This window comes from Amblyomma mixtum, chromosome 3, assembly GCF_055824585.1.
Source record: "Amblyomma mixtum isolate Tamu chromosome 3, ASM5582458v1, whole genome shotgun sequence".
Taxonomy (NCBI): domain Eukaryota; kingdom Metazoa; phylum Arthropoda; class Arachnida; order Ixodida; family Ixodidae; genus Amblyomma; species Amblyomma mixtum.
Genome location: NC_143014.1, coordinates 326,543,471 through 326,558,472, shown reverse-complemented (window position 1 = coordinate 326,558,472; position 15,002 = coordinate 326,543,471).

The following is a 15,002-nucleotide window of genomic DNA, read 5'->3' as shown; positions in this document are numbered from 1 at the left end:
GTAGCGAAATGCTGAGTTCCTTTATTGTCCCTCTTACCGCTAACTCCTTAATGCGCCTCTGCTTCACCAGTTCCTTCCGTTCCCTCTTCAAGTCTAGGCTAATTCGATACCTTACCATTCTATGGTCGCTACAGTGCACATTTCCGAGGACCTTCACATCCTGCACGATGCCAGGCTTAGCGGATATTATGAAGTCTATTTCGTTTTTAGCCTCACTTCTGGGGCTCTTCCACGTCCACATCCTGTTCTCTGGTTTGCGGAAGAGGGTATTCGTGATCCGTAAATTATTTATATCTACGAACTCTGCTAATAATTCTCCCCTGCTATGCCTAGCACCCATCTCATATTCGCCGACCGCCTGGTCGCCAGCCTCACCCAGCCTGCTTCTTGCCTACCTTCGCATTGAAGCCGGCCATCAGTGCCCATCAGTGGCATGAGATGGCCGGCATTGAAGCCAGCATTGAAGCCGGCCATCTCACTAAGCCCTATGACATCCCATTTAACACCCCCTAATTCCTCGAACAGCACTGCTAAGCTAGTCTCACTGGATAAGGTTCTAGCGTTAAATGCAGCCAGGTTAAGTTTCGAATGGCGGCCTTGCCGGAGCCGGAGATTCTTAGCCCCCTCCGCTGCGTCACAGGTCTGACCGCCGCCTTGATCAGTTGCTCCGCAACCGCTGGGGCTGAGAGCCGAATCTTAATAGGTTTGTTCATAGAAGGTTGTGGCCAGGTACTACTCCAGGGGGCCAAATCCTGTTTTGCTGAGGCAGTGCATTGTCGGTGTTGGTCACAGAGATCAGGCCGCACCCCAGGCCTGTTACGCAATTCCACTGACACGAGGAATTAATTTTTTTTTTAGATATGCGGCTACCTGTGATTTGAATCATCGGTATAGGCGCATATCTAAAAGTAGCTTTGTTAATTGGTTTTCTGTAAAGAAAATTATCTTTAAATTTAATTACCATTCGAACCCACGATCCTTTTATTTACCAGACAATCGTGCTACCGCCTAGGAAAAACCAGCACGCTTGCAGGGTTATGGTACAAGCGGTATTGAGCATGAATTGCTTTTAGCTCCCGTTGTCGGCAGTGTGGTGACGTCACGCCGAGACCGAGAGCCAACATCCGGGTATTGAATTCCACTCATCCGGGCACTGAAACGCGAGCATCCGGGCACTGTACGAGATTTAACAAGACTCTCTAATCCCTCCTACAGGACCGGCATACAAGTGCCGGTAACTTTGCGCCGAACGGGTGGTGGCGTTCCTCCCTTCCTGTACGGTGCGGTTCGGGTGTCCACCGAGATGACAGAGAATTACTGCGTAATTTCCTTTCGTCAAAAAGCGTCGCGTTCAAAGGGCAAGGAATCGCGCCGAACGGGTGGTGCCGTTCCGTAGACAGCCTGGTAGCGCTACAACACGCTGTCGCGTTCCACTCCTAAAGGCGAAGCTTAAGCGTCATTAATTAGCAGTTAATTAGTATTTAGTCATAGTTCAGTAATTAGCCATTAATTAGTAATCTGTCATTACTTCGTCATCAATTATGTGTGACGTAATCCAGTGGTGACGTCACCAGTGGCACATAGGCAAAGTGATGCGGAAAACGATTTCGCCTCTACGCACTTTAGACAGTTTCGAACGCGCTGCATATACATTTTGTCAGGCCTGCGTCTCGTCGTGTCCGCGTACGCTTCGTGTTATGCCCGTAAACATTTCATGCTTACTCTACTCGCGGTTACGGGAGAGGCAGAGATTTTTTTGTATGCATGCGTTGTGGCCTTTCATGTAATATGGTATCTTACCAGCGTGTGCTAATAAATATGTACGTAAATAAACTTTTTATTTCGGAAATATTAACTAAGCGAGTAGCAAAGTGCATGTTGGCGTTTTATTTCCAGTTTGCTTTAAGTGCCCAGTCGGAAAAGACACCATATATGGCACAGCGGCGCCTGCATTCGGCGACCACCTCAAAAATCCTGCAATCTGATACACGCCTTTCCTTCAGCAGATGGCGCTAGCCGTACATTGTTTTCTCAGGGCGGAACCTCCGACCGGTTAGAAAGCTCCTTTGTGGACTTGAGATCGCTAGTGTGGTGCAGTAAGCGCTTACCTGCGTGTGTATATAGAAGTAAAATCATGCGCGTAAGCTGCAGTGTGGAATTCGTTCTGTGATAAATATGTGAACGTGAATAATGAACCGATACTGTGTGTTAAAAGGTAAAGAGGAGCTCTTTAACGATAAAAGAAAGAATTTAGCCGGCGTCTAAAAATCGCTGGCATGCTGCTCTGCGTGTGGAATTTGGGAGATAAAGGCGGAAGGAGAGCGATGCGGAAAAAGGTAAAATAAAATAAAGAGGAGACAAGATAAAACGCGCCCATTAAATGTGTACTAGGTGCATCGACGAGTAATGATGTTACATATGAAATTATGAAATGCATAGTCCGACATATGAGCTAACAAACTCCCCTGCATGAAGAATGGTGAGGATAACATGCAGGTGATATTTGAGCTTGCCAATATGCCCAGTGCCCTTTAAATATGCACATAAAAAGCTCATTGCATGTCTCTAGTGCTTTGGTCAGGCTAGAGGACCTAAAACAATGTGCATTCTTAGAGGCGCTGCGACAAGCTTCTCCATGCACTGTCCATAGCAAGCACGCTCGTCTGCATATGCAGGGCACCCAAACAGGATATGTTTCGCGGTTTTGACCGAGCCGCAGTTGTCACAAAGGAGACTGTTCATTTCACCGAAACAGTATCGCAAGCCGTTTGTGAATGCAGCGTTGAGGCGACGCCGGTGATAATGTGTTTCCAGATGGCTAGAAATTCCGGGTGAAAGTCTTGATCTGAGGTGTGAGTCGACTGAGCAGGGAAATTGGTAGTGATGTGTCGGAAAGCTCCAGGGCCGACACGCTTCTTCGGAAGCAAATCTTGTAGACATTTGGGACGCATCAAATTTAGTGAAGAGAGTCCGCACAAAAATTAGCGAAGACATTTTGGAAATTCTAAAGTGTGCTTGGCGAAAGCCTTGTGGTCCACCCACTGCCGCTTCACCGAACCGCTTGGCGCGTGGCGGGCTTCCCGCATGTGCGGCTTTTATTGTCTTTGGCGACTGCGGTCGCTTTTTTAATTGTAGTGTTTGAGAGCGCAGCCCTTTGGCGCCCGTTTCGCGGCGTCGCCCTTGCCGTTCGGCGTTTGTTATGTTCATTGGCGTTAGCGTTGACGTTTTACACTCCGATCATTTAAAGGGCCCGTGCCCACCCCAGCGCAGCAGACACTCTCTACCTCACTTTGAGCGAGCCTCCTCTCCTTCCATTCCCTCCTCGAAATTTTTCTCTCCCGCTCCTCGTCGAGTAGGCTCGGCAAGGCAAAATCACCCCTTCCTTCTCCGGTGTAAGCCGGAGGCGTGGTGTCTGTGGAGTGCGTCACAGGGCGACGTCATGGCCCCGCCTTCAAAAGAATTCTTTTCTTGGTTTTTGCATTTTCTCCGCACACTGAACGATCGAGAGGCGCGATCGGCTCGACCCCCTAGACTTGTTAGCGAGCGCATCCTTTCATACATCTGTTTGTCATTCCCAGTTAACGAGCCACCTTTTCATTTTCTTTTAGGCCTCCCCACCGTTTCACGAGCGGAGGGGCGGAAGTCGGTTGTGTTCGAAACACACGGCGAAGCGCGGACCCGGCAACCGCCCGTTTGCTTTTCTCCATGCGTGTTTGTGTTCTGTGTGTTTGTGTCTTTTCTCCGCTCCAAAGCATATGTCATTCATTGGAGTCAAGGCGTACGCAAGATGCACGAAAGATAAGCGGTGTGTGTGTGCGGAGCGGTCAAGTGGGCGAGCGAGGGAAAGGCTCTGCTGCACTACTAATTAAAACCTTGTTTTGGGGGGCTCGCATAGAAGAAAAGAAACTGAGAAGGGAGCGCGCACGCAGAGCGTCTCGTGACGTGATCACGGCGGGGGGGGAGGGGGGGGGGCGAACCAACTCCCTCAGTTTTACTATTTTTTACTTTTTATGGCTAGGGTTCAAGGCTGTCGCCGCACGCTCCGTCCGCAGTTTTTTTTTTTGTTCCTTCATGCGGGTTTGTAGGCATGAGCCAGAACAGAAGGCGCTGCGGAAAGCCTTGTGCAGACGACGCGACGCCAAGGCTACGCCCAACCTTCTCCCGTCAGTCAGAACGATGCACCAATGGAGTGCCTTTAGCGAAAGTAGCCCCCCTTGACGTCAGCGGGGTGCAGAGTAGTGGGCCGGGCCCGTTTTTGAAGGAAGGAAAGAACGAACGGGCTTTGATTTGAATTTTCGCAGCTTTTCGGGGCGCGCATGGCTCTAGTATTTTGCAGAGGTTATCTTCGATGCCTCATCTATGCAGTGGGCTTGTTTTTCAAAAATGTCCGGACCCTGGGCAGTGGCCCTTTAAGGAAAGCAAGTGCGCAAACTGGCTCTTTGGGTCAGTGGACCCCTGGATTGCGCTGTTGTGTTGTTGATGCGGCCGTATGAGCTGTTGCCTAGCAGCCATCGCGGTGGACACCTGAACCGCATCGTACAGGAAGGGAGGAAGTGGGAGGGAAAGAAGAAAGACAGAGAGGTGCTGTAGTGAAGAAAATAAACATTGTATTTGAGGAAAGAAAATTACGCAGTAACTGTCTCGCATATCTCGCTGAATACCCGTCATCCGTTTGTAGACGAAGGGAGGAAGTGGTAGCGAAAGAAGAAACAGAAGAGGGGCCGTAATGAAGAAAATGAATTTGAGGAAAGCAAATTACGGAGGAGGTTGCGCCGCTGCGCGGAGGAGAGGTCAGAGTTGGCGCGATGGACACGGATGGACACGCACGGATGGACACGCACGGATGGACACCGCGAGCATGGACGGACACTGCGAGCATGAACCATTAAAGGAATGATATTGAGTAAAGCAGAAATTTGGGCAAGTTGGTACGTATTCATTTTTGAAACAGCGCAACAAAGACGGGACGTGGCAACTGAGGGGTAAAGACAAACGGGCGCTGTTTGTCTTTACCCCTCAGTTTCCACGTCCCGTCTTTGTTGCGCTGTTTCAAAAATAAAGCCATTAAAGGCTTCCGCCTGTAAAGATCGTAGTACACGGGCCTGGAAAGAATTACTACCAGACGTGGGTCGTCGTTAAGCAAGGTACGGCGAAGGCTAAGCAGCTGCGGAAGCAGCCAACACACATATATCTCCTGGGTGGCTGAGAATACCTGCTTTCTACTCGGCGACCGTTGCCCCAAGCCTGCCGTCATGGACCACACAGGGGACCCAGGTGACAGCTGATTCCATTTACCGAGCCCTTCCCGGTCGGAGTACAGAACGATAAAGAAGGGGTTGAAGTTTTAGCAAAAACAGACCGCCTTTCCGAAGTCTCTTCAAGTGTCGCCGCCGCCGCCGCCGCGGGGAGACCGACGTTATCTTCCCCAATTGCTGTGAGCGTGCCGGGGGAATAAAGGGCTTCGTTTGCTGTGGCTCTTTGGCGTGCCAAGCACCGCGACGAGCTGGCGGGCATCGTCCGAACACCTCCAAGGACAAGGGACCACTTTCTGGCCTTTTCGTGACCTCTTTGTTCCGGCCTCGAGCGGCGGGTATCATTTGAGGAACAACAGATGTCGGGACCCACGGAACCTTCGGCTAGCCAGAAACCATCACCTACCACAGTCGACGCTTCCTCGACGGCAACCTTCTTTCCCTCGGATTCAACATGTGATGGGGGCGTGACCCTAAGTGCAGGGTTGTGTTTGTGCGCCCAAGTGAAAGCTCTAGGCCCCTCCCACTCCGGCGTGGGCGTCCTCAACCTAGGGAATTTGGGGAACCAGAAGTGTATAAAAGTCGACAACGAATGCCGCAGAATCGTCTCTCACTTCTCTTCACTCTTCCTGTAAAAAAAATGTAAATAAACCTATTCTCCTCTCGCCACCCTTCGAGCCTCTTCGCCCAGCGGCACTCCTGTCCTGAACCCTCGACTTCAACACGCCTTAATATCTTCAATGTTGGTAGCTTTAATGGGCTGCGTCATCCGCTTTTTGATTAGCCAGAATGTCACAGTGCGCTGGTATCTACTGAAATGTTATGCAGTGGCCTGCAACAATAGCCATATGATGTAGATACCCGATGTCAAGGAAAAGGGGCTGATGATTGGTGTTCTTCAACAGGTTCGACAAGATCTGCAGAGATGCTTTAGAGTCGGGAAAGATAACCCATCAGCCGGGGGTTCGGCGCAGTACATAGGAAACAGCTCACTTAATGCCGCGAAGCTCAGCTGTCGCAGGAGATACCTTCCTCTCCAATCGGTAAAAACGGACATGACATGTTGAGGGCGCATAAAGGCTACAGCAAGAGGTTTGTTGAGTAGTTCAACCGTCGGTGAAGATGTGGTTACGCTGCACACTTTCCTCGATTAATTAGGCTAACGTATCTTGCAGAAGAGCTGCCTGTGTCATGCGACTCTATGCATTCACACCTGGAATAAACTGCTTCACCTTAGAGTCAAGAGAGTCCAGGGGGGAAAGGACAGAGGCAGCAGTTTCCGTGGCTGATTAATAGTAGGGAGAGTAGAAGCTGCACAGCTTGGCCAAAGCTGGAGTTGCAGTGAGTTAGGTGGACACGGTGCACGAAGTGCTTCTTCCCTTGGATGATATGCCGGAGGTGGGTACGCATAATTTCCTGGGCGACAATCACATCTAGCAGGAGACCGCCTGCTTCCACTACTGTTCCTGATGCAGAGGAGCCCTTTGGGAGGTCAAGGCATATGCCCAGGCAGTTGTTCCGCTCGGCCTCGAGAATCTTCTTGCTTGTTGGACTTTGAAGCACCGGTAGGCAGTAGCGCAAGGTTCCTTCAACGTAGGCTTTTCCAAGCAGAACCATTGAACGGCAAGTACTGCCCCCGTGTTGCGCCATGAACCTTAAAACTTGTGAGGCTGGAATGATCCTCTCGCGAAGTGTTATGATCTGAGGTGACCACGAGAGATTACTGTCCACCGCAACACCTGGGAATCGCTGTGATCGTACATAAGGTACTGACCGCCCACCAAGGAGGAGCGGATATTGAGCCATTGTTTTTTATGTAAAAGCCACGGAAAAACTCTTTTCTGGCGAGGGACGAAGACCTAGGGGTGTCCAGGTACATTGCGATGTGCAGTAGTGCTCTCTGAAGACGTTGCTGGGTAACAAAGCGCGAACGTGACACGTTTCAGATGCAGATGTTACCGGCATAAATCATTATACGTACTCCTCGCGTAAGTTTTCTTGTTATGTGTATAAGGATAATATTGAACTAGAGAGGGCTGAGCACCACTCCCTAAGGTATGCCCCTCACCACGGCGTGAAAGAGCGTTGGACCATTTGGAGTGGGGATAAAAGTTTGTTGTTGGTTTAAATAGTGTGAAATCCATTTGCACAGCTTTCCTCCGAGGCCAAGACTCGCCAAGGCTGTGAGAATGGCATGGTGAAAAACCGAATCAAAAGCGTCCTTGATGTCAAGGAAAATGGCTATCTGGATGTGCCCAGCATGAAGGTATTCTTCAAGTGATGAGACGAGGGTGATGACATTATCAGTCGCAGACCTATTTTGACGAAACCCGTTCTTTTCTTGGGACAAATAATTTCGACTCTCGAGATACCAACTTATGTGTTTGAAGAACATTCGCTCCATAAGCTTACCTACGCCACTCAGTAGGGCGATGGGCCGAAATGATGCGTAGCTTGTTGGCTGCTTAAAATGTTTCAAAGCAGGCACAATTTTCGGCACGTTCCATTCTGTGGGGACCTCAAACGTCATCCAATACAGGAAGAATTGTAATATTCCAGGAGTCGAAGGCGGGACTTGTGAGGTAGCATTGCGATGGCCTCATAGGTCACTTCATCATGACTAGGAGACGTGTGCCTGCTTGATTCCGCAATAGCTGTGGATGGCTATTCAGTTGTGAAAGGCCGGTCCAACTCTCGTACAGCCGCCTGTGAGATGCCTAACTGACCATCGGCGGAAAGCGTCGAAGGTCCTGACCCCGCTGACAGTAGCCTGCAGTATTTTTCTGGTTTAAATTTGGTTTAGGATGATTTAACGTCCCAAAGCGACGCAGGCTATGACGGACGCCGTACTGAAGGGCTCCGGTAATTTCGACCACCTGGCGTTATTTAACGTGTAGTGACATCGCACAGTACACGGGCTTCTAGAATTTTGCCTCCATCGAAAGTCGACCGCCGCGGCCGGGATCGAACCCGCGTCTTTCGCGTCAGCATCCGAGAGCCATAACCACTGTGCAGCATTCTTCTGAGACTTCTTTTAAGGATTTTCGTTCGTGCAGAGAGAGTGCAGCTAAGGGGCGAAACTGTTGGAGTGGTGTACGCATACCTCGAACGATATGCCAAATTTTTGTTTCTGGTTGGCTTACATCCAGCGTAAAACAAAATTCACGCCTTTACCTACTGACTTTATCCAGGCACCGCCGAATGTGACGTTGCGCCCGACGGCAGGCAAGAAGGTCTTCAATATTTTCTGTGCGCATAGCTTTCCTTTCAGCTAGCCTGCAAATAGCCCACAGCCTTTGAAATGTCTCATCATTTGAAGGTTGCCTGTCATTTTTAGCTGTTATTCGTGTACACTCTCTCAGGCAGTGAGTCACTGTCAAAACTAATTCCTCGTTTCGGACTGCGGCAGAAAGTCCTTTTCTTGTAGTGTCCTTGCATGTATCCCAGTTTCTAGAGTTTACAAGGAATTTTCTTTGGCGCCGTCTCCGCGCGGACAGCTGACATGAGGACTGGGTAATGGTCACTCCGCGTGTTTCCGAATCGGTGCACCAGGCAAAGTTGTGGGCAAATGAACTAGTCGCAAAGGTCACGTGGATGCTGCTGGCAGTCGGCAGGCCTCAGAGGTAGGTTGTGCTGCTATCATTTAGGGGCTCAGGTGGATGCGTTGAGAGAAGCTCTGCAAGCTTGGCACCTCGGCACATGTGTTAGCTGCCCCAAATTCCATTAGAAGCGCTGAAGTCTCCAAAATTAATATGCGAAGAGGGCGTCCTTGCTATAAGGTACCCAAGCCTCGGAGTGTCGAATGGTTTCCCTGGCAAGGTATACTCCAATGAGAGTGTACACTTGTCTGCCAATTAGCCTTACGGCCCACACGTATTCTTTGTCGCAGTGAGGTGGGACATCAACCAAAGAGGCCGGGATATCCTTGTGGAAGCCTATTAGCAATCTGCTGGCGTCATCTAGTCGTTCTGACTGGGGTAAGTGGTATCTGTGCAGCCGAAAATTCAGCTCGACGTCCGATTCAGATATGACTATAAAAGGGAAGTGGTACGCTCGCACGAGCTGCCATAAATCGGAGTTTTGAGCGTAATCCGCGACCGTTCCACTGGATAATTGTGCATGTCGAAAGATGTTGTGGATGGTCAGCTGTGGTGATGCTGTCGCTGTTGAAACTATGGTTATTGATGTCTGATGTTACGCCCCTGAGAAGGTCGACATCAACATCGAGAGTCGACATCAAGGGGATGCTCATGCCGTGACCAATGAACTGCTACCAGTACGAGCAATTAGAAGCTATTCAACAATAAAATTATTTTTGTTGCGTTGGGATGGTATCTTCCTTTTACACATACTTCATCAAACTGTTAAAAACTATATTCAGATCACGCCTTACAATATAAGATTTCTGCCTGTGATGCAAGACTCCGGAATTGCATGTGAACTTTTCGTGTTAATTGGACTGTTTAGCATGTGGGAAAGCCGCATGACGGATATGCACAACCGCGGCATTCAGCGTGGTCACTGTTCATAGAGTAGTGCATTATAGCGAAGGTGGTATATGCTGCGAAAGTTCAACCTCCTGATTAATTGCCCTTTTCTCACGTATGCGCATTAGGGAATTTTTATCTTTGGCCGGAGTAAGGGAGTTATGGTGGTGTGAGGTGTTATGCAGAGTTCGCTGAATTCGACCCGGTCAAGTAAGGCACGAAGAAGGTCAGGGAGGTTCCTGATCTTACACGCGACAGAGACAATAGAAAATGCATCGGAGATGGCACGTCAAAGAACCCCATGTGGTCGAAATTTCCGGAGCCCTTCACTACGGCGTCCCTCATAGCCTGCGTCGCTTTGGGACAATAAACCCCATAAACCAAACCAAACAAAAGCATCGGAGATGGCGAGTAGCTTAAGTCGTGAGTAATTGAAGTTTCTATGCTGCGCCACCACTCACTTGAACCCCAGTCTGGGTTAGATCATGGTAGTTTTCTGTACTGCGTTGCCAGAATATCGTCCTTTCCCAAAAAGTACCGTAGTGTATGCGTGTGCATGTGTGTGTGCGTGCTTTATGGTTTATGAGGATTTAACGTCCCAAAGCGACTCAGGCTATGAGAGACGCCGTAGTGAAGGGCTCCGGAAATTTCGACCGCCTGGGGTACTTTAACGTGCACCGATATCGCACAGTACACGGGCCTCTAGCATTTCGCCTCAGTCGAAATGCGACCGCCACGGCCGGGATCGAGCCCGCGTCTTTCGGGTCAGCAGCCGAGTGACGTGACCACTCAACCACCGCGGCGGCTAATGTGTGCGTGTATGTGTATATGTGCGTCAGTGCGTGTGCGTGCGTGCGCGCGCGCCCACGTGCAGGCTGTAGTCGAGGTACTATAGATTAACGAGACCAGCTGGGGTTCCTCATCGTGCGCTCACGTCGCACAGCACATGTGCGTTTTTGCATTTCGCCCCATCGAAATTTGGCCCCGCGGCCGGGACGAACCCGCGACCTTGGGATCAGGAGCTGAGCGCCACAGCCACTGAGCCATCGTGAGGGTTGTTTTTTAGTATCCGTTGTCTGAGGCAACGAATCCCTCCGAAAGTGAATGTTGCGGTTGGGTCGTCAATCGAGTGTATGTTCCACATATTTATGATACCGAACACAGAGAAAGGGAAGCCATTCTCACTCGGTATTTTACCAGTTACAGCAGTACCAACAATTCGATTAAAACTGCACGCAAAAATACGAAACGGAGATACTATTAAACTCAAGAATTCACATCAATATGGCATACAATGCGTTATAATAGGCGAGAGCACATTAGAGAAGAGTAAATTCGGTTTCTTGCTAGACACGAGACTTCCTTAAATTTGGTCCTCACATGGACTGGATGATGTATGACTCTATCCCCCCTACCCCCCCTACCCCCCCTACCCCCCCTACCCCCCTACCCCCTACCCCCCCCCCCCCCCAACCCTTTCTTTTTGTTACCTCGAAGGCAGGGCGGGCTTTTGGTTCAATGGGATGTCTCCTACTCTGCGCTGCGATGCGTGCGACCACCGGAAAGAACAGCGGCGCCCGCCGCAACGCCGCGAAGACATCGCGACTAGCCGACTCCATTCTTCCACGCGCCTCCACTGCGGCGTAACTGCCACCATATTTATTCCCGACCTGAGTGGTTCCTATTACGCAGCGCCCAGAGGAGCAGAAATGACCCTATAACATCCTACCGCCGCCAGGGAGGCATCACTCAACGCCTGCCGCCACGCACGGAGACCAGTTGCTGTCATTCATACGCGTGTCGCTCTTCCGTTGGCAGCGCACATGCCCCAGGTGTTCACCTTCGGGCGGCCCTTGGAGGAAGGCACGGTACCACCCTGGCTGGCTTCCTATAGAGCCATCTGCTCCTGATTAACTGAAAGCAAGCTTCGTTTGGTTAACTGCTTGCCCACTTGTCGGTGAGGAGGTGAGCTGAGGAAAGAATACTTTCGGTAGATTTATCCCTGTTACTCAGCCGAGGAAGAAGATGGAGAGCAGAGCACCGTCAATGAATGCTTCGGCAAGCTGGAAAAGCCATCCAGTGAATATGGCTGACTCCTTCCAAAGGCGGCACCCAAGACGAAGTCCCTGTGATTGGACGAAAATGGTTGGGAGACGACGGGAGAGGCTATTAAAAGCGGCGCAATATATTCATCGGGCAACGATTTCCTGAGCATCTTCTTAGATTCTAATTCTTTTGTCTATGTATGTAACCCATGTTGCAAATATGTGAATAAGGTTTTCCCTTGCTTCTCCTACTCCCCATCTCCGGGTCACGTTCCTTCCTCCGTCGGCACAGCGGTGGGGTTCCTGTACCCGATACCTGATGAAACATGCTGCTAGTAATGCGAGCCATAACAACTGGCGGACAGCGGTAGGATGGAAGTCGAGTCGTAACAATGCCATTTGCACACTGCCTAGCGCATACAGCCATCGATGTGGTAAATCTGTGCGCTGGCACATGCCATTCTGTCGAAAAAAAAGTACGCCGGGCTGCAAAAGAAATTGGACTGAACCGACTCTCGAACCGGTTCGAAACGATTCTTTTCAATCGTTCCGGTTGGGTTCAGTTCTAAGGTGGCGAAAAAAAAAGATATAAGTTGGGTTCGACTCCGGATCCGAGAAAAAATACGAGTTCGGTTCTGATTTAGGGTTCAGGATCGGTTCCGGTTCGACACCCTGCTTGCAGCCAGAGTGAAAAAGCAACACAGCAGCTGTGTGCGTTTGGAACATCCGCATGCGTGAAGATCAAGAGGAGAGCAAGCACGGATTTCGGCTAAAGTTTCCCGCAGTACGAGACAGTTCAGTTTCCTCGTGTATATGTGGTAGTAGACACTGACAAAGCAGTGGCTTGGATGGCCGGGGCATGAGATACTGCGGCAAATAGGACGCTCAGGGCAGACCAGAGGGGTGTGGAAGCGGTGCTCTGAGCGGCAGTAGCTGGTGCACAACGGAGAGCGGCAGTGCTACGATGCACGCTGTGCCTCTTTAAAAAACCCGGCCTGACGGCCGTCATGGGTCCCACTCGTGCTTTAAACGCCGATAACGTGAAGCCCATACCGATTTTTGGGTTTTCCGGGTTAACTAAGCACGTGATGTGCCATTTGGCGTCGGCAGCATAAACAGATCGCCTCTGAAAATACAGTTCGAACATATACGGCGCGAAAACGAAACTTCCCACAGAGCCAGACAGCACTGCGGGCATTCGATTCACTTACGACGTTCAGTACTATGGAATAACCGTATCTCCGGACTGAAAGAACAGCCTGATGAGGCTACCTTCAGGAAAAAAAAACACGCAGGAAAGAAACTTCCGAGCGCATACGTACGCATTGTTGAACAGCGAATATATGAACAGAGACCTAAAGTTGACAGCGTGCCTTTGTTAATAAAGGTGTAAGCTGCGAAGTCGTTTGCGACCTCGCTAATCTGCAAAGTCTCCACAATTCCTTGACTAATTTTCTCCAACTTATTTTCGTTCGCCAAGGAAATCTCATGCAAGAGATGCCAGTGCATACAACCACTCGATAAACACTGCAGCCAAGCGTATAGACAAAGGTTTCTTTAGTCAAAAAACAGGCATATACGGCACAAATACCTGTGATCAGTAGGAATTCTGAAGAACTCTCCGTCGCCTTTGTATCTAGATCTGTTGCACCATTTCGCACAACAGTAGACGGCCGACCTGCTGCCGGCGTAGCTTGTACTCGTGCCCTTCTATTTAAAAAAAAAAATAAATCTGCCTACTGGTTCAAGGGGTGCAGTACTGGCGGCGTGCAGTCGCGGCCGTCTGCAGCACTGGCTACCAGGCTATACTTTCACTCCTCTCTCGCCCTCCCAGCGATTCAAATGAGTGAGAGGAGAAATCTTTGACATGCGCAGAACTTTTTTTTAACGCCTTTCCTTCCAGAAGCTTATGGTTCGTTTCAACATAACCTGACAACATATTTTTATTATGCACTGTGCTTCAGTTGGTTTAAAATTATGTAGTTGTATTAGGCCTAGCTGGAGCTGTGTTTTTCGGTGGTACCAGGTGCGGTGCCATTGTTTCGACCGTGGCGGTACCAATAGCGCGGGCGCGCAACTCACAACGTTCCAGATCCTGCACAGATCTTCAACTTGTTTGTTTTTGCCTGCGCCTGCAACCCTCATGCCGTCTGTAAGCGCTAGTGTTTCTGCGGCGCGGGCGCCCTCTCTTGATGCTTACGGCAACTGAGGAGGGCATGACATTGCGGAGAAGCAAACAAAACAGGATGGAGCGCGGCGCGTCCCCACAAGCTAACACGCATTCTGCCGGCTCAGCACCGTAGATGGCAAGCACGGCAACCGTACCAACGGCAACGCGTAAGTGAGTAGCCGTAGGGCTGTCCTAAAACTCTCCCATACCTTTGTTCCAGATGCGAAACCGATGAGAACTTTAGCTTCCACAACAGGTTTGCGGTCGTTACAGGGATGGAAGTCCCCGTCACGGTAGCGTCTCTAAACATGTAAAACTTCCAGCCGTACGATTATGTACTGTTGAGGCCGTGGTAATGTGAAGAGATTGCGAACATCGAAGGAGGTAGATGGGAGAGAGCGTGCTCATACGTGAAATTTCGTGTGTGATGTCGGCCAAATAGATAGGCACACTAGTGAACAACGATGTGATGTGGAATAACACCGTAATATTATCTGCTTGTAATTTCAGCTTGCCGAGCTTTTCAACAAAGCCCGCAGAAGCTAAAACCCTCATTGCTGTGTATACTAACCTTGAAAGTCTTCGCAACGGAGAGTTTGGTGAAATCCACTGAGAAATCGCTTTTCTTTCGCTTTTTAGTGTTTTTCTCCTTGCCTTTCTTAAGAGCCAAATGTAGTTTGGTGTTAACTATGTTTGCCATTACTGCCAAAGTTTTTGGAGGAGCTGTCTGTTATTTTTTCAGAGTAAATTGGGTGCGGATTGCGACACGGCTGTTGTCAGTTGGCGGCGTTTTATGGCATGCTACTGTTTCATGTGAAGTCCCTCTCACCCTCCCACTTCAGGTCCTTCCTTTGAAATTCTTTATATTTCGCTATGCGAACATTTGCGCAATAAAATACGTTTATTGATTGATTAACTGATTGGTTATTTGTTTGGAACACTGGGATTCAGGCCTTTGGTAGACCGCAATACGTTTATTGATTGATTAACTGATTGGTTATTTGTTTGGAACCCTGGGATTCAGGCCTTTGGTAGACCGCAATTTATG